The sequence below is a fragment of the Bos indicus genome, chromosome 22 (assembly GCF_029378745.1).
Source record: "Bos indicus isolate NIAB-ARS_2022 breed Sahiwal x Tharparkar chromosome 22, NIAB-ARS_B.indTharparkar_mat_pri_1.0, whole genome shotgun sequence".
NCBI classification, from domain to species: domain Eukaryota; kingdom Metazoa; phylum Chordata; class Mammalia; order Artiodactyla; family Bovidae; genus Bos; species Bos indicus.
This window is the reverse complement of record NC_091781.1, coordinates 14,851,562-14,871,438: the sequence shown is the minus strand read 5'-3', so window position 1 is coordinate 14,871,438 and position 19,877 is coordinate 14,851,562. Positions and strand designations below refer to the sequence as shown.

The following is a 19,877-nucleotide window of genomic DNA, read 5'->3' as shown; positions in this document are numbered from 1 at the left end:
AGATCTGGGAATCTGACTTTTGCCCACGCGTCTCCAGAGGAAATATTAATTCCAACACACCTGAACCCCAAAGTGTGAAGCAGCCCTGTAGACGTATGCGAGAACACGGAAGCTTCATGGATGTCCTTGGACATAGGAAGGATACAGAATTTGGCTCTACAGAGGAATGGACTCTCGTTCAGCCTTGAGAAGACACGTGAGATTAGATCTAATGACACTTGCACCAACATGATGAGGCTAGACAGGGCCATCTACCTGATCCAATGCAGAGAGACAAAGCCAAATATGATAGGATACCACTCTGAACAGTGACACATATAACCTCATTATACACCGAGTAGAGGGTCCCAGAATAAAACAAGAAGCCTATGGTTACCATAGGGGAGAGGTTAAAGGAAGGGATCAAAGAGGTGCTTTGGATTCACATATGCAAACTCAAATATATTGGCAGGAAGCTCTGCTGCGCGCTCTGGAATATTCCCAATGGAAGAAGAATCTGACACCAGATCCACACTTCCACATGAAGAAAAGAAATCAAGCTGCTGTTCACCTCAAACCAAAGCAATGATTAAATCACCTGCTAAGTTACTTCAGTCATGTCCGACTCTGTGCGACCCACCCGGCAGCCCACCCGGCTCCCCCGTCCCTGGGATTCTCCAGGCAAGAACACTGGAGTGGGTTGCCATTTCCTTCTCCAATGCATGAAAGTGAAAAGTGAAAGTGAAGTCGCTCAGTTGTGTCCGACCCTCAGCGATCCCATGGACTGCAGCCCACCAGGCTCCTTCATCCATGGGGTTTTCCAGGCAAGAGTACTGGAGTGGGGTGCCATTGCCTTCTCTGATTAAATCACCTAGATGCCATCAAAAAATAAATGGTTACATGAGGAAAGGAAAGAAAGAAAGAAATGCCTACTATATTCCCCTGAGGCCTCCAAGTACCTGGCTGGTGTCACATTTCTGGAGCCTGAGCCCTCTTGAATCATAAGGCTGGACCCTGCAGAGGCTGAGGGAGTTGAAGAGGATGCCCAGGCAAGTGGGAACCCTGAAACAGGCAGTGACTCTTCCCTTCGGACTGGGACCCCAACCTGCAAATCCAGATGGGGCTACCAAGAGCAAACCCATGTCAGGCGCACCCAACATCTGGGGACCCCCTGGGCTGTAAGAGCTTTTAACAGTCCCTGCTCCACGTGTCCTGAGTGGGGCTTCTACCTCCCACCGACAGCCTTAGAGGCACCCCACCTACAAGCGGCAGCATCCTCAGCACAGCAGTTTCGCAGCGGTTGGGATATGTCTTCCGGGGTGAAGGGGACGGGCAGACAGGCCAGGAGACACAAGCCCGAGGGTCTTTGTGCTGGCACACTGCACACGAATTTACAACCCACAAACAGGCCTTTCTCTAAGGCTCTGGTTCCTGAGCAAGCCGAGGTGGGCAGGCAACGTGCTGCCGCCTTGTGGACATTTGTGGGGACTGCAACCAGGGCTGATGGGCACTGCACATTCCCAAGCGTTTTTTCAGATCAGTTCAGACGCTCAGTCGTGTCCGACTCTCTGCGACCCCATGAATTGCAGCAGGCCAGGCCTCCCTGTCCATCACCAACTCCCAGAGTTCACTCAGACTCACGTCCATCCAGTCAGTGATGCCATCCAGCCATCTCATCCTCTGTCGTCCCCTTCTCCTCCTGCCCCCAATCCCTCCCAGCATCAGAGTCTTTTCCAATGAGTCAACTCTTCGCATGAGGTGGCCAAAGTACTGGAGTTTCAGCTTTAGCATCATTCCTTCCAAAGAAATCCCAGGGCTGATCTCCTTCAGAATGGACTGGTTGGATCTCCTTGCAGTCCAAGGGACTCTCAAGAGTCTTCTCCAACACCACAGTTCAAAAGCATCCATTCTTCGGTGCTCAGCTTTCTTCACAGTCCAACTCTCACATCTGTACATGACCACAGGAAAAACCATAGCCTTGACTAGACGGACCTATGTTGGCAAAATAATGTCTCTGCTTTTGAATATGCTATCTAGGTTGGTCATAACTTTTCTTCCAAAGAGTAAGCATCTTTTAATTTCATGGCTGCAGTCACCATCTGCAGTGATTTTGGAGCCAAAAAAAATAGAGTCTGATACTGTTTCCTCACAATTAACTGTGGAAAATTCTGAAAGAGATGGGAATACCAGACCACCTGACCTGCCTCTTGAAAATTTGTATGCAGGTCAGGAAGCAACAGTTAGAACTGGACATGGAACAACAGACTGGTTCCAAATAGGGAAAGGAGTACGTCAAGGCTGTATATTGTCACCCTGCTTATTTAACTTATATGCGGAGTACATCATGAGAAACACTGGACTGGAAGAAACACAAGCTGGAATCAAGATTGCCGGGAGAAATATCAATAACCTCAGATATGCAGATGACACCACCCTTATGGCAGAAAGTGAAGAGGAACTAAAAAGCCTCTTGATGAAGGTGAAAGTGGAGAGTGAAAAAGTTGGCTTAAAGCTCAACAGTCAGAAAACGAAGGTCATGGCATCTGGTCCCATCACTTCATGGGAAATAGATGGGGAAACAGTGGAAACAGTGTCAGACTTTATTTTTCTGGGCTCCAAAATCACTGTAGATGGTGACTGCAGCCATGAAATTAAAAGACGCTTACTCCTTGGAAGGAAAGTTATGACCAACCTAGACAGCATATTCAAAAGCAGAGACATTACTTTGCCAACAAAGGTTCGTCTAGTCAAGGCTATGGTTTTTCCTGTGGTCATGTATGGATGTGAGAGTTGGACTGTGAAGAAGGCTGAGCGCCGAAGAATTGATGCTTTTGAACTGTGGTGTTGGAGAAGACTTTTGAGAGTCCCTTGGACTGCAAGGAGATCCAACCAGTCCATTCTGAAGGAGATCAGCCCTGGGATTTCTTTGGAAGGAATGATACTAAAGCTGAAACTCCAGTACTTTGGCCACCTCATGCAAAGAGTTGACTCATTGGAAAAGACTGATGCTGGGAGGGATTGGGGGCAAGAGGAGAAGGGGACGACAGAGGATGAGATGGCTGGATGGCATCACTGACTCGATGGATGTGAGTCTGAGTGAACTCCAGGAGTTGGTGATGGACAGGGAGGCCTGGCGTGCTGCGATTCACGGGGTCGCAAAGAGTTGGACATGACTGAGCGACTGATCTGATCTGATCTGATCTGACACTGTTTCCACTGTTTCCCCATCTATTTCCCATGAAGTGATGGGACCAGATGCCATGATCTTCATTTTCTGGATGTTGAGCTTTAAGCCAACTTTTTCACTCTCCTCTTTCACCTTCATCAAGAGGCTTTTTAGTTCCTCTTCACTTTCTGTCCTAAGGGTGGTGTCATCTGCATATCTGAGGTTATTGATATTTCTTCCAGCAATCTTGATTCCAGCTTGTGCTTCTTCCAGCCCAGTGTTTCTCATGATGTACTCTGCATAAGTTAAATAAGCAGGGTGACAATATACAGCCTTGACATACTCCTTTTCCGATTTGGAACCAGTCAGTTGTTCCATGTCTGGTTCTAACTGTTGCTTCCTGACCTGCATATAGGTTTCTCAAGAGGCAGGTCAGGTGGTCTGGTATTCCCATCTCTTTCAGAATTTTCCACAGTTTATTGTGATCCACACAGTCAAAGGCTTTGGCATAATCAATAAAGCAGAAATACATGTTTTTCTGGAACTCTCTTGCTTTTTTGATGATCCAGCTGTCAATGTCACCTGCCCTCAAGACACCACAGGAGATGAGTAATTGAAACAGGATTCGTAAACCACAGAGTTGCCTGAAGCCCACTGCAACAGTTAAATTGACTCGCAGAGTTTACTGAAATATAAAAACATGGGATAACAGGCTCCAGCACAGCAAAATGCCAATCAAAAGACCACTGAGGATTTCCTGGGTGGTTCACTGGTAAAAATCCACCTGCCACGCAGGGGACACCATATGGATTCCTCATCCAGGCAGATCCCATATGCCGGGGATCAACAGAGCCCAAGACCCACAACCACTCCAGCCCCCCGCCTAAGAGACAGTGCTCCCCAACAACAGAGGCCACCACACAGACAGTCTGCCCACCCAACTACAGAGGAGCCCCTGCCTGCTGCCGCGAGAGAGAAACCTGGGCAGCAAAAAACACCCAGCACTGCCGAAAGGAGTCAACCGACTAAATAAATACATACAGAAAAATCCAACTGAAAAAAAGAAATGTATTATTTTGAGGAAAAAAAAAGAGAGAGAGAGAGAGACATGAGACATGTAATATCTCACCAGTCAGAATGGCCATCCTCAGATTGTCTACAAGCAATAAATGCTGCAGAGGGCTGGGAGAAAACCATGCCCGCCTCAGCTTTTCCAGAGAAGCATACCTGGTCACCATCACTTAAAAGAACAGGATGGAATTGACTTTAAAGTCTAATACAAGAGGTAGGACATTCCCGGTGGTCCAATGGTTAAGAATCCATCAGCCAATGCAGAGCATACAGGTTTGATCCCTGGTCCAGGAAGATCCCACACGCTCCAGGGCAACTCAGCCTGTGTGCCGCAACTACTCTGTCTGTGCTCTCGATCCGGGGCTCCAGGACAAGAGGAGCCACCGCAACCAGAAGACCACACGCCAAACGTTAGGAAGCCAAGGTGCAGCATCAACAAAGACCCAGCACAGCCAAAATAATAAATAAATAAATAAAAAGAGTAAACAAAGAAAACCAGACCAAGCAGATCTGGGAATCCGACTTTCGCTAACGTCTCCAGAGAAAGCATGAATTCCAACACACCTGAACCCCAAAGTTCAGCACAGCTCTATGGACACAGGGGAGAACACGGAAGCCTCCAAGATGTCCTTGGACTGGAACGATATAGGAAGTTGGCTCTACTGAGGCACTGGACTCAAACTCAGCCCCAAGAAAGAAATGTGACAAAGAATGAAATAATGACATTTGCATGGACATGAGGGAGCTGGATATGACTACACTAACTGAACTACTGCAGTGAGGACAGAGAAGAATATGATAGGATATCACTTATGGACAGAATATGAAAACTGGCACATATAAACTCCTTACACACCAAGTAGAGGGTCCCAGAATAAGACAAGACGGAAGGCAAAAGGAAGGGATCAGAGAGTTGCTTTGGATTCACATATGCAAACTCATATACCCATAGGAAGCTCAGCTGCGTGCTCTGGAATACTCCTAATGGAAAAAGAACTTGAAAAAAAAAATCCACATTTCCACTGGAAAAAGAAAATGGAACTGCTGTGCCCCTCAAACCAAAGCAATGATTAAATCACCTAGATGCCAGTAAAAAATAAAAGTTATGTGAGAAGAGGAAAGAAAGAAATGCCTACTATATTTCCCTGACCTCCGCGTCCTGGCTGGCGTCACATTTCTAGAGCCTGAGCCCTCTTGGATCCTGAGGCTGGACCCCACAGGGGCTGAAGAAGATGCGCAGGCAAGTGAGAACCCGGGACCAGCAGGGTCTCTTCCCCTCCGACTGGGACCCCAACCTGCAAATCCAGACGGGCCGACCTACAGCAAACCCATGCCAGGCACACCCAACACCTGGGGACCCCCTGGGCTGCAAGAGTTCTTAACAGTCCCGCTCCAGGAGTCCCGGCAGTGTGGGGCTTCCACCTCCCTCAGCCATTCTTAGTCTCCCCGCCTACAAGCGGCAGCATCCTCAGCACAGCGGTTTTGCAGCGGTTGGAATATGTCTTCCGGGCTGAAGAGGACGGGCAAAGAGGCCAGGAGATACAAGCCCGTGGGTCTCTGTGCTGGCACATTGCACTCTAATTACAACCCACTAACAGGCCTTTCACTAAGGCCTTGGTTGCCTGAGCAAGCCGAGGTGGGCTGGCAACGTGCTGCCGCCTTGTGGACAACTTTCAGAACTGCAACCTGAGACCCAGGCTTGATGGACGTGGCACATTCCCAGGGCGTTTTCAGGGGCTGTCAATGTCACCTGCCCTCAAGACATCACTGGAGGGGGGGTAACCGAAACAGGATTCAGGAATGGCAGACATGCCCGAAGCCCACTGTAACTGGTAAACTGACTCACAGGGTTTACTGAAATATACAAAAATGGGAAAACAGGCTCAAACATGCTTATCAGGGAAACGCCAATCAAAACACCACCAAGGGCTTCCGGGGTGGCTCATTGCCCAACAATCCCCCTGCAAGCCAGGGGACACCGTATCGATTCCTCATCTGGGAGGCCCATATGTAGGGGGTCAACGAAGCCCAGGACTCACAACTACTCCAGCCCCCTGCCCTAAAGCCAGGGCTCCCCAACAAGAGAGGCCACCACAATGAAAGCCTGCTCACCGCAACTACAGAAAAGCCCCTGCCTGCCGCACCCAGGGAAAAACCCGGGCAGCAGGGAAGACCCAGCACAGCGATGGAATCAGCTGACTAAATAAATACAGAAGAATTCAACTCAATAGAACAAATGTATTTTTCTGAAAAAAAAAAAAAAAATGAGAGCGAGACAGAGAGATGTCATATCTTCTCAGTCATAATGGCCATCCTCAGACTGTCTACAAGCAACAAATGCAGGAGGAGAAGACCTGGAGAAAGCCATGCCCTCCTCAGCTTTTCATGGATGCGAACCTGGCCACAGACACTAGAAAGACAGGATGCAGTTAACTTTAAAGTAAAAAACCAGAGCCAGACTTCCCTGGTGGTCCAGTGGTGAAGAATCAGTCTGCCAATGCAGAGGACATGGGTTCGACCCCTGGTCCAGGAAGATCCCACTTGCTTCAGGGCAACTAAGCCCGAGTGCCACAACTACTGAGCCTGAGCTTTCCAGTCAGTGCTCCACGACAAGAGAAACCAAGGCAACGAGAGGCTTGTGCACCACAGTTTGAGAAAGCCAAGGTGCAGCAGCAGTGAAGACCCAGCACAGCCCCCAAATAAATAATTTATTAAATAAACAAACAAATGAAACCAGAGCGGGCAGATCTGGGAATCCGACTTCTGCCCCCATCTCCAGAGAAAACGTTAATTCCAACACACACGAACCCCACAGTTCGAAGCAGCCCTGTGGATGCAGGTGAGAACGTGGAAGTCTCCCAGATGTCCCTGGACACGGGAAGGACATAGGCATTTGGCTCTATAGAGGCAATGGACTCTCACTCAGCCTTAGGAAGAGAAGTGAAATTGGACCTAATGACATCTGCACCAACATGATGAAGTTAGACATGGTCACGCTACGCAATCTAATGCAGAGAGACAGAACCAAATACAATAGGATACCACACGTAGAGAGAATATGGAAAGTGGCGCCTGTGAACTGGTTATACACGCAGCAGAGGTTACCAGGTAAAACCAGAAACCTCTTGCTACAACAGGGGAAAGGTTAAAGGGAGGGATCAAAGAGGTGCTTTGGATTCACATATGCAAACTCAAATATATTCACAGGAAGCTCTGCTGAGTGCTCCGGAATATTCCCAATGGAAGAAGAATCTGACAACGAATCCACACGTCCACATGGAGAAAAAAAACCAAGTTGCTGTTGGCCTCAAACCAAAGCAACGATTAAATCACCTAGATGCCACCACAAAATAAATAGTTACATGAGAAGGAAAGAAAGAAATGCCTACTATATTCCGCTGAGGCCTCCGTGTCCTGGCTGGTGTCACATTTCTGGAGCCTGAGCCCTCTTGGATGGTAAGGCTGGACCCTGCGGGGGCTGAGGAGCTGTAGAGGATGCCCAGGCAAGTGAGAACAGCGGTGTCTCTTCCCCTTGGACTGGGACCCCACCTGCAGACCCAGACCGGTCTGCCTTCAGCAAACCCAGGCCAGGTGCACCCAACACCTGGCGGCCGCCCTGGGCTGCAAGAGCTCTTAATAATCCCCGCTCCACGTGTCCTGAGAATGGGGCTTCCACCTCCCATCACCATTCTTAGAGTCGCCCCACCTACAAGCGGCAGCATCCTCAGCACAGCGGTTTTGCAGCGGTTGGGATATGTCTTCCGGGGTGAAGGGGACGGGCAGAGAGGCCAGGAGACACAAGTCCCTGGGTCTTTGGCCTGGCACATTGCATTCGAACTCTCAACCCACAAACAGGCCTTTCACTAGGGCTCTGGTGGTCTGAGCAGCCGAGTTGGGCTGGCAACGTGCTGCCGCCTTGTGGACAATTTCTGGAACTGCAACCTGGGACCCAAGGCTGAAAGGGCACTGCACATTCACAGGGCGTTTTTAGGGGCTGTCGGAGGCGGCGATGCCACCCCACTCCAGTACTCTCGCCTGGAAAATCCAATGGACGGAGGAGCCTGGTAGGCTGCAGCCCATGGGGTCGCGAAGAGTCGGACACGACTGAGCAACTTCCCTTTCACTTTTCACTTTCATGCATTGGAGAAGGAAATGGCAACCCACTCCAGTGTTCTTGACTGGAGAATCTGAGGGACGGGGGAGCCTGGTGGGCTGCCGTCTATGGGGTCGCACGGAGTCGGACACGACTGAAGCGACTTAGCAGCAGCAGCAGCAGTGTGTTTGGAGAAGACTCTTGAGAGTCCCTTGGACTGCAAGGAGATCCAACCAGTCCATCCTAAAGGAGACCAGTCCTGGGTATTCATCAGAAGGACTGATGCTGAGGCTGAAACTTCAATACTTTGGCCACCTCATGCAAAGAGTTGACTCATTGGAAAAGACCCTGATGCTGGGAGGGATTGGGGGCAGGAGGAGAAGTGGACGACAGAGGATGAAATGGCTGGATGGCATCACCGACTCAATGCACATGAGTTTGGGTGAACTCCAGGAGTTGGTGATGGACAGGGAGGCCTGGCGTGCTGCGATTTATGGGGTCGCAGAGTCAGAGACGACTGAGCGACTGAACTGAATGTCACCTGCCCTCAAGACATCACCAGAGGTGGGTAACCAAAACAAGATTCGGAAACGGCAGACATGCCAGAAGCCCACTGCAACCCACTGCAATAGGTAAACTGACTCACAGGGTTTACTGAAATATATAAACACGAGAGAGGCCAAGAGACACAAGCCCGTGGGGCTTTGTGCTGGCACACTGCACTCTAATCACCTTTCTCTAAGGCTCTGGTTGCCTGAGCAAGCCGAGCTGGGCAGGCCAAGTGCTGCCGCCTTGTGGAAATTCTGCGAAACTGCAACCTGAGACCCAGTGCTGAGGGGCAAATTCTGTCAATGACACCTGCCCTCAATACATCTCTAGGGGTGGGTAACAGAAACAGAACTCATAAGCCGCAGACTCGCCTGAAGCCCATTGCAACAGGTAAACTGACTCACAGGGTTTAGTGAAACATAAAAACACGGGAAAACAGTCTCAAACATGCTAATCGTCAGGGAAATGCCCATCAAAATACCACTGAGGGCTTACTGGGTGGCTGACTGCTAGACAATCCACCTGCCATGCAGGGGAAACTATCGATTCCTCATACAGGGAGATGCCATATGCCAGGGATCAACAAACATGAGACCCACGACTAGTCCCGTCCTGCACCTACAGCCAGGGCTCCCCAACAAGAGAGGCCACCACAATGAAAGCCTGCCCACCGCAAGTACAGAGGAGCCCCAGCTTGCCGCTACTAGAGAGGAACCGGGCAGCAAAAAACACCCAGCACTGCCTAAAGGAGTCAAGTGAATAAATAAATACGTAAAAGCTCAACTAAATAAATGTATTTTTTGAAAAAAATGAGAGACAGCAAGAGATGTCATATCTCACCAGCCACAATGGCCATCCTTAGACTGTCTCAGTTCAGTTCAGTTGCTCAGTTGTGTCTGATTCTTTGCGACCCCATGTCTACTAGCAATAAATGCTGGAGACGGCCTGAAGAACCTGCCTGCCTCAGTTTTTCCCGAGTGGGGATACTGGTCACAACCACCAAAAAGAACAGGATGGAGTTTAAAGTCTTAAACCAGAGCTGGCAGAGGATCTGTTAACCTAACTTCTGGCCACATCGGTGGAAAAAATATTAATTTCAAGATACAGCACCCCAAGTTTCAGTGCAGCCCTCTTGATATAGGCCAGGACATGGTATGCTCCAAAATGTCCTCTGTATACAGAATGGAAACTGTGGTTTTTCAGTTCAGAAGCTTGATAGGTGGAGAAATCAGTTGCTACTCCTAGGGGAGCTATCGGACACACAGTTCCAATAGCTGGTTCCAACTGGTGTTGAAACGATGTCCTATAAAACAAAGTCTCTAAGGACTTCCCTGGTGGTCCAGTGGATAAGACTCTGTGCTCCCAATGCAGGGGGCCCGGGTTCGATCCCAGGTCAGGGAACAGATATCCCACATACCGCAACTACTGAGCCCAAGAGCTGCAATGAAGACCCAGTGCAGACAAAATTAATACATAAAAATAAATAAATAAAACAAAGTCTCTAGCAGACAGGAAAAACACCTAGGCATTCCACATGATCTGACCTTAAAACACAGGTGATATGCGAAGCCCCATATTCACATGGGTAGGGTAGGGGAGCCTGGAAGTTACCTCAAAGAGAGAGGACGTTATCCATTGGAGAATCTGGGATTGAGAGCTGATTTTCATCAAATTTGGAAGGTACGTTATGATATGACAAACATCAGTCCTGTGGGATTCATGAAATTAAGGCTGCGGTGTGAAAGGCACCTATTTTGACACTCAACCTCCAAGCAACTGAGATGGAATACAAAGGAGGAGCTTGTGTGGCAACGAAGAGAAAATATGATATTAAGGTGCTGTCCAAGAAAACAGTGCCTTCAAATATAAGCCAGGATCAGCATGATTAATTTTCAAATGATAGAAAACCCAAATCTACGTACTTTAACTAAAGATGTTTATGGGCTCACGGAATAAGTTGAGAGGTAGGTCTATGTCAGGTAAGCTTGGGCTAGTGGCTCAACTGATGTCACCAGGGACCCGGGGTCTATTTCACCACTGTATTCTTAGTATTAGCCTCATTCTCATGATCCATATGCTGGACCCGGGAAGCCCAGACTTCCCCCACCCCAACAGAACAGCTGTGGATACGATTCCAGGCCTTGTACCTTCTTCCTACATATCCTACAAAGGAGGATAGAGAACATCTCCAGTGGTTGTTCTCAAAAAGAAAAGCCTCTCTCTTTCAGAAAGCCCGGTAAATATCTCTTCAGATCTCAGTGGCTCTGTAGCCAAGGGGATAGGCAGGTTGATGGACTTAAGCCAAACAGGATCCACTCGTGAAGCTGAAGGTGGAGACAGAGCTGAGCCGAGAGGATGAGAAAGGATACTTACCCCCAAGACATTTGGGTTACTGTTCCCAGAGAAAAGGCGAATGGATGCTGGGAGCCGAATAAAAGGTGAACGTTACAGAACCCTAGCTGAGAAACCACAAGACGTGCTCAGAATTGCAGATACTGATTTACACTTGGGCTTCCCGGTTGGCTCAGTGGTAAAGAATCCACCTGCAAATGCAGGAGACATAGAGACACGGATTCGATCCCTACATCGGGAAGATCCCCTAGAGCAGGAATAGGCAACCCACTCCAGTATTCTTGCCTGGAAAATTCCATGGACAGAGGAGCCTGGAGGGCCACAGTCCACAGGGTTGCAAAGAAGTCGGACACGACTGAGAACACATGAACATTTGCAACTGAGCAGCTTCTCACACAGGCATCTTTGTCACTAGCTCTGGGTGGCAAAACAGGAGGGATTTAATTATTCATTCTGCCAAGAGACTCCTGGCAGGCCAGCTAATTTTCACTGTGTGAGAAAAAAAAATCTATTCACTATTTCTCCATTTCCTCACTTTCCAGTCCTAGTTTTGAAATTTTTGAGGACAAAATTGTACCATAATCAATGACTGTTTTTAATATTTGCTAATTGCAATTTATTAGAAATTATCATCAATTTTAAAATATAAACCCTTCTATTTCTCCAAAATTTAAGAACTGAGTACAGTCTTATATCTGTGAATTCAACCAATGGTGGATCAAAAAAAAAAAAAAAAATTTTACAACTTTCCCCAAACAAAACTTGAGTTTGCAGCGCATAAATTATATGCAAAACCATGGTATTTTCTTTTACTTTATCAGCCGTGCCACTTGGCTTGTGGGATCTTAATTTCCTGACTAGGGATCAAACCTGTGTCCCCTGCAGTGGGACTCCTAATCACTGGACCACCAGGGAAGCCCCCCATGACATTATATGTAAGGGACTTAAACATATGTGGATTTTTGTGTCTCTTGGTGGGAGGTGTCCTGGAATCAATCCCCCGTGGATACCAAGGGACAACCGTATTAATTTTATCCCACTTCTGACTTTAAGATGTGTGCAGTGTCACTACAAATTGAAGGGTCTTCCATGGTACAAATCCTTCATCGCAGACTATGGAAACTTTGATATTCGCTCAGGGTTTCCAAGAGCTTGTCTCTGGGCCTCGGGTAAGGAAAAGACCAGTTAGGAATTCTCTCAGTAGGGGCCATCTATCTCCACTATTTCTTAATCCTCCTGCAACACCTATCTTTTGCCATGTTTTGCTCATTCTCTCATTGTGACGCCTCTAAAATCTGTCTTGTTGTTCCATGGCTCTGCCTACTTACATTTCTATCTTTGAGTTACTAGGGTTCATCAACTCCCGTGATGCTCTTCTGGAAGTCCAAACTGTTCCATTTCCATGGGTTCTTATTCCTATCCATTCTCTCTCTCCTCCAGTTTAAGGTACTGACTTCATCTAACAGTATGTGTCAACTTCACTCTGGGAGCTTTTGAATATTTAGGATTTTAACAATCTCTGTAGTCCTAGTTGGAAAGTCAACCTTATTTCAGCTGCTGCTTGCATAAAGTATCCACAGGTGATGTTGCCAGTTGCTCACTAACTGCCCTTTTCTTTTAAGTACCTATTTACTTGGAGGTGCCAGGTCCATTGCAGCATGCAAACTGTTAGTCGCAGCACATGGGATCTAGTTCCCTGGCCAGGGATTGAACCTGGGCCCCCTGCATTGGGAGCGCAGTCTTAGCCCCCGGACCATCAGGGAAGTCCCTGATTGCTCTTTCTTAGCATGTATTCCTGGTGCTTCCACCCGTCTGATTCCCTAAATATTGAGTCTTATTCCTTAAGACTTCATCCTGGGTCCTCATATTTTGCTGTACTCTCTCTGGGGGCAGTACTGTCCAACAGACCTTTCTGCAATAATGAAAATGTTCTACACCTACACCATCTAATAAGGTAGCCAACTGCCACATATGGTTACTATGTGCTGGAAATCTGGCTGTTGTGCCTAAAGACCTAAATTTTTAATTTAATACCTATATGTAGCTAGTGGCTACAGTATTAAATAGTGCAGCTCTAGGAGATTTCATTCATTTCTTCCCACAGCTTTAAATACCTTCTGCTCCTTTGACCACTCCCAAATGCACAGCTCCAGGTATCGCCATCACTTCATGGCAAATAGATGGGGAAACAGTAGAAACAGTGACAGACCTTATTCTGGGGGGCTTCAAAATCACTGCAGATGGTGACTGCAGCCATGAAATAAAAAGACCCTTACTCCTTGGAAGAAAAGCTATGACCAACCTAGACAGCATATTAAAAAGCAGAGACATTACTTTGTCAACAAAGGTCCGTCTAGTCAAAGCTTTGGTTTTTCCAGTAGTCATGTATGGATGTGAGAATTGGACTACGAAGAAAGCTGAGCACCGAAGAATTGATGCTTTTGAACTGTGGTGTTGAAGAAGACTCTTGAGAGTCCCTTGGACTGCAAGGAGATCCAACCAGTCCATCCTACAGGAAATAAGCCCTGAATATTCACTGGAAGGACTGATGCTGAAGTTGAAACTCCAATACTTTGGCCAGCTGATGTGAACAACTGACTCATTTGAAAAGACCCTGTTGTTGGGAAATACTGAAGGTGGGAGGAGAAGGGGATGACAGATGATGGATGGTTGGATGGCATCACCAACTCAATGGACATGAGTCTGAGTACACTCCAGGAGTTGGTGATGGACAGGGAGGCCTGGCGTGCTGCCGTCCATGGGGTCACAAAGAGTCAGACACGACTGAGCGACTGAACTGAACTGAGGTATGACCATCCAGAGCTTCAGTCCATATATAAAACCATCTACTTGAAATTTCTAATTGCACATCTCACACATAGTACAAATGTTAACATTAAATAGAGTTTTAGATTTTTCCATCCCCAGACCTATTCTCATTCCAGTAAATGGCAACACTAACTCAGCTATTCAAGCCAGGAAGCTACCCCTGACTCCTCCCTATCCATTATCCTTGCATCTAATCCATTAGCAGTTCACTGATTTTTCTTTCCAAAATATATCTTCAATCCACTTTCTCTTCATTTCTATTATCACCACCCTCTCCAGGCCACTATCATCTCCAACCTGGGCTGCTGGCAGTCTCCAACATGCTCTCTACTTCCACTTTGGCCCCCTTTTCTCTTAGTAGCCAGAAGTTGACCATCATCTTATAATAAGAATCAAACATGCCATTTCTCCACTGAACACCCTTCAGTGGCCTCTTCTCACTTAGGACAAAATCGAATGATCTGGCCCATCGATCTCTACAATCCCAACTGGTGCCACACATGCCCTGATCATTTTGCTAAAATCTTGTCTTCTTAGACATGCCAAACTCTTCACACATCAGGTAGTCTGCACAGCTCTTCCCTCTATCCATTCTTCCTGTTCTTGATATAAGAGGCTGTTTCTCATCCTTCAGCTCTTAGCACTGATGTTACTCTTAGAACAGGCCTTCTGTGAGCATCTTTAGAAAGAGGGCCCCCCTTTCTGATCTTGTTCATTCTCTTCATAGCAATTAGCAACCTTTAATGATTTGGTTCACTTGATTTTTCTCGGTTGGTCCCTTTAATCCTCACTAGGTTAATATTCCAGGAAGGCAGGGCGCAGGTCTGACTTCTCATTCCTTGGCAGGACCTGACATGGTGGTTTGCATACAGGCAGTTGCTCAGTAATATTTGCTCAATAAACGACTTGCCCAAAACACTTGTTCATGTTACTCATTTCCATTTCCTGGTTCTGTGTAGTACAAAACAAAATGTTTACTGCTTATTAGAGGTTCTCTAGCTGGACAATGTTGGGCCAAGTTCTGGAGTTATCAGTATGTTTGTGCTTTTCAGAAAGCAGAAGTCTCGTCCAAGCAGGCCTCTGGTTTCTCTTCCTTGCTCCTTCAACAAATTCTATTCACTGGTTGGGAGTTTATAAAAGTGGGATTCTAAATAGCAGTGGGGCAAACTGCAGTCTGGAGAATGGCTCTAAAAGTGGAGAATCTGGAATGGATGTTTCATCTGTGTTGGCCAGCATTCTGCTTCTCTGAATTGGGCCTTTGGTTATCTGATCTTTTAAGATGGTTCATGCCATTCATTAATATACTGCATTTCTTCACAGTTAATATTTTAACACCTTTTTAAAATATGGTCTTACCTTACAGACTCAATATCAAGCACAGTTAATTCTGGAATCCTTCACTGACCCCTTACTTGCTGCAGAGAATCTAAGCATTTCTAGCATCCGTCTTTGATCCTGGACTCTGCAGGGCATTTGTGACCCTGATGCCAAGACACTTGATTATATTTCCACTGCTGACTGACTGAGGATACCCAACAGAGTGCGAACCCTCATCAGAGAGTGACCGTTTCTCCCTCCTTTAGGTGGCCCCACAGCTGACTTCAGGATGTGGGTATGATGGCAATGAGAAGGGGACAGACGAGGAGAGAATTAGGAGAGTGGTGCAGTGACAGGGGTTGTAACTATACAAATTTTTATGAAAAAAAAATTCCACTTTATTTACATTTCTCCAGAGAACTCTCTCATAATCCAAGGGCAATCAGGTCTCCCAAGACTGCAGGGCCCCGACCATCCCCACTGCTCCCCTTAAGTCACCTCCATGGTCTCAAGGAGGCTCACAACTTCTGAGGAAGAGAAGGTCCTGGAGTTGGCAATGTAACAGCAATATCCTCATATCAAATACAGTTTTAAGTGGCGTAGACCTACAGAAAGCAGTATTAATAAATACTTTGTGTGTGTGTACCCAGAAAGACACGGAAATAACGTATTATCTCTGAGGAGGGCTGAGAGACAGGAATGACAAGGAACGTTTGAACCATTTCAATTTTTTTTTATCATGAGCATATTATATCTAGTCAAAAATAAATATGCTTCAAAATTTGAAAAACAGAAAGAAATGCCATGCTCCAGAGAGCCGTTTATAGCTGGACTAACAAGCATGAGACTATTAGAAAAATATAAGACAGCACATAATTAAATACCAACTTGGGTGGTACTGACTACCATTAGAAGAGGAAAAGAGGTCTGTTCAACAGAAGGAGCTGGGTCTTAGATGAGGAAGAGAGCCTTTTAGCCCAGGGAAACTTTAGAAGTAAAAACAGGCAAGAGTAGAAATGTGCGCAAAGAACAGTAGAGTCAACTGGGCCTGGTTCCAATCTCAACTCTAGAGTTTAGTAGCTGACTGGACTCGAGTGAGTATTATAACCTCTTTCAACCTCATATTTCTCATGTATAAAATGAGAATAAGAATACCTACATTACAGGATTAAAAAAAACACGCTAGTAAAGTAATGCTCAAAATTCTCCAAGCCAGGCTTCAGCAATATGTGAACCGTGAACTACCTGATGTTCAAGCTGGTTTTAGAAAAGGCAGAGGAACCAGAGATCAAATTGCCAACATCCGCTGGATCATGGAAAAAGCAAGAGAGTTCCAGAAAAACATCTATTTCTGCCTTATTGACTACGCCAAAGCCTTTGACTGTGTGGATCACAATAAACTGTGGAAAATTCTGAAAGAGCTGGGAATACCAGACCACCTGATCTGCCTCTTGAGAAATCTGTATGCAGGTCAGGAAGCAACAGTTAGAACTGGACATGGAACAACAGACTGGTTCCAAATAGGAAAAGGAGTACGTCAAGGCTGTATATTGTCACCCTGCTTATTTAACTTCTATGCAGAGTACATCATGAGAAACGCTGGACTGGAAGAAACACAAGCTGGAATCAAGATTGCCGGGAGAAATATCAATAACCTCAGATATGCAGATGACACCACTCTTATGGCAGAAAGTGAAGAGGAACTAAAAAGCCTCTTGATGAAGGTGAAAGTGGAGAGTGAAAAAGTTGGCTTAAAGCTCAACATTCAGAAAATGAAGGTCATGGCATCCGGTCCCATCACTTCATGGGAAATAGATGGGGAAACAGTGGAAACAGTGGCAGACTTTATTTTTTGGGGCTCCAAAATCACTGCAGATGGTGACTGCAGCCATGAAATTAAAAGACGCTCACTCCTTGGAAGGAAAGTTATGACCAACCTAGACAGCATATTCAAAAGCAGAGACATTACTTTACCAACAAAGGTCCATCTAGTCAAGGCTATGGTTTTTCCTGTGGTCATGTATGGATGTGAGAGTTGGACTGTGAAGAAGGCTGAGCGCCGAAGAATTGATGCTTTTGAACTGTGGTGTTGGAGAAGACTCTGAGAGTCCCTTGGACTGCAAGGAGATCCAACCAGTCCATTCTGAAGGAGATCAGCCCTGGGATTTCTTTGGAAGGAATGATGCTAAAGCTGAAACTCCAGTACTTTGGCCACCTCATGCGAAGAGTTGACTCATTGGAAAAGACTCTGATGCTGGGAGGGATTGGGGGCAGGAGGAGAAGGGGATGACAGAGGATGAGGTGGCTGGATGGCATCACCGACTCGATGGACATGAGTCTGAGTGAACTCCGGGAGTTGGTGATGGATAGGGAGGCCTGGCGTGCGGCGATTCATGGGGTCGCAAAGAGTCGGACACGACTGAGCGACTGAACTGAACTGAAGGAATGTATGTAAAACAGTTAGCACAGTACCTGACACAGAGTAGGTGCTCAGCTAAACGTTGCCTGGTATGAATATGGCTGAACAGGGAAACCAGTCTTGCCAGAGTACAGGGTATTCACTCAGAAGGGGCAAGATAATACTGGATGTTGCAGTCCAGCAAACTGTGGGCCATCATTTCATCTTGTGGTTGGGGTTCCTGTAGCATAAGAATTAGAAACAAATATCACCATTACGCATTCTCTACTGTTCAAGAAGGTGAGAAGTCTGACGGTTATAGGGTTTCTCTCCAGCACGGCACCTCTGATACATAATCAAAACAGAATTCTAAGTGAAGGCTTTCCCACAGTTGTTACATGTCTAGGGCCTTTCCCCAGTATGGATTCTCTGATAACAAGTGAGATGTGCCTCGCAAATAAAGCTTTCCTCACAGTCAATACATTCATGAGGCTTCTCTCCAGTGTGGACCCAGGGGTGCCGAGCGAGACCCAAGTTCCACATGAAGCCTTTCTTAAAGCCCTTACATTCATAAAGTTTCTCCCTAGTGTGAATGTGATTGGTAGTTGTAACCAGGACTGTGCTTCTTCACACCCAGGGGGAGGAACGGGGCAGGCCTTCCTTAGGCTCTAACCATGGTGAGTCACAGTCCACGTGTTGCTCTACTCAGCATCTTAAGTCTTATGCCGGCTCTAAATTGGTCCCATAGCCAGGGAGAAGCTGTGCATTGACTGACTTGGCCTGGATTGCTGGTCTCTGAACAGGTCTCTCATGTAGTGACTTAGATGGGAGAACTTACTTGGCTTATCTCAGTGGGGGCCTATGCTAGAAGCTGGAGTTGGGATTACTCCCACCCAAAGGGCCTGGCTACTCCCTAGTCGGGGAGGGGGAGGAGAATGGATGTAGGGAGGGAACCACAGTGTCCTCTAGATTCTCTCAGGATCTCAGGACCTACTCTCGCTACCACTCCAGGGAATTTCCCATCTCTGCTTTAGACAGAAAGCTAACAGCGAGGTTATTCCTTGAATAAAACCTGAACTCCCTGACCTGCAGCAGCCCTTCCTGGAGCTCATGTTCCTACTCAATTTCCCTTGGAAATTGTAGAATTGGTCTACAGTTCTCCAGGCTTGGATGGGAGTTACAAAGAAACAGAGCTTAACTAACTCTGAAGAATTTATTAGAGTGGACCTTTGTAAATATGTGCTTTACATATTTTTATCACTAGAGTTTTATCCTTAGGTGTTTATCATTAGAGTTAGAAGTGACTTCTGGAAATGGCTGAGTGAGGCTATGAGGCCATTTTTATGGATGCCATAGAGAAACTCATCGTTGACCCTTAAAAAAAGAGAAGGCTATGATGGATAGGAAGGAAGGGAAGTAGGAGATGGTGATTTCCCAACACAGCCTCAGGAGCAGCTCTTTGAAATTCTATCCTGTCAGGATAGTTTTCTATATGAATTGGCTTTCAGCTCCTAGGGGCAGGTGCAGAGACGTTAGTCTTTCCTATTTCTTCTTGACATTTTAAAATGAGTGACAAGTTTTTGTATTTTGGTGAACTGATGGAATCCCAACTTCCCTGAACCTCTCTTTCCTGTCCTTTATATTCTTACTACTCTCAAATTTCAGGTCATCTGTGTTACCAGTCTTTCCCCCAACCTTCATTCTCCCCTCCTGCTTAGACACAGGAGTGGCACTTGAGAAAAATGGACATATTAATACAGCTTGATGACTTTAGTCGCTCTGTCATGGGTACTGATGACATTTGCAGCTCTGTTTTCTCCTTTCAGAGGGGGTGTTGAAGAGTGAGAAAGAACATTTTATCCTGAAGAACATTCACGAGCAGGCACAGGACCACATGTTGCTATTGAGTGGACCCCAGTTCTGTGGCTCCCAGGAATTCTGGTTTGGAAAAACCTGTGAAGAGGAGAAAAGCACTGTAGGGAGATGGCCTGACTACCCTAAATAGGGCAAGTGTGGAGAACACTACACGTGACATCACGGCAGTGATTGTCAAAGATGAGATGATCTTAGTAGAAGAGCGTTCAGAGGATGCCGATGTTAACACCACCTTGTACATCAGGAAA

At 46.7% G+C, this 19,877-nt stretch overlaps 1 non-coding gene across 1 annotated transcript; it reads left to right on the top strand.

The window, feature by feature from the left end:
• Positions 1–10,186: 10,186 nt before the first annotated feature.
• TRNAG-CCC (transfer RNA glycine (anticodon CCC)) lies at positions 10,187–10,259 on the top strand. Its single transcript has one exon. It is a non-coding gene; the product is annotated as a tRNA-Gly (tRNA).
• Positions 10,260–19,877: the final 9,618 nt, after the last annotated feature.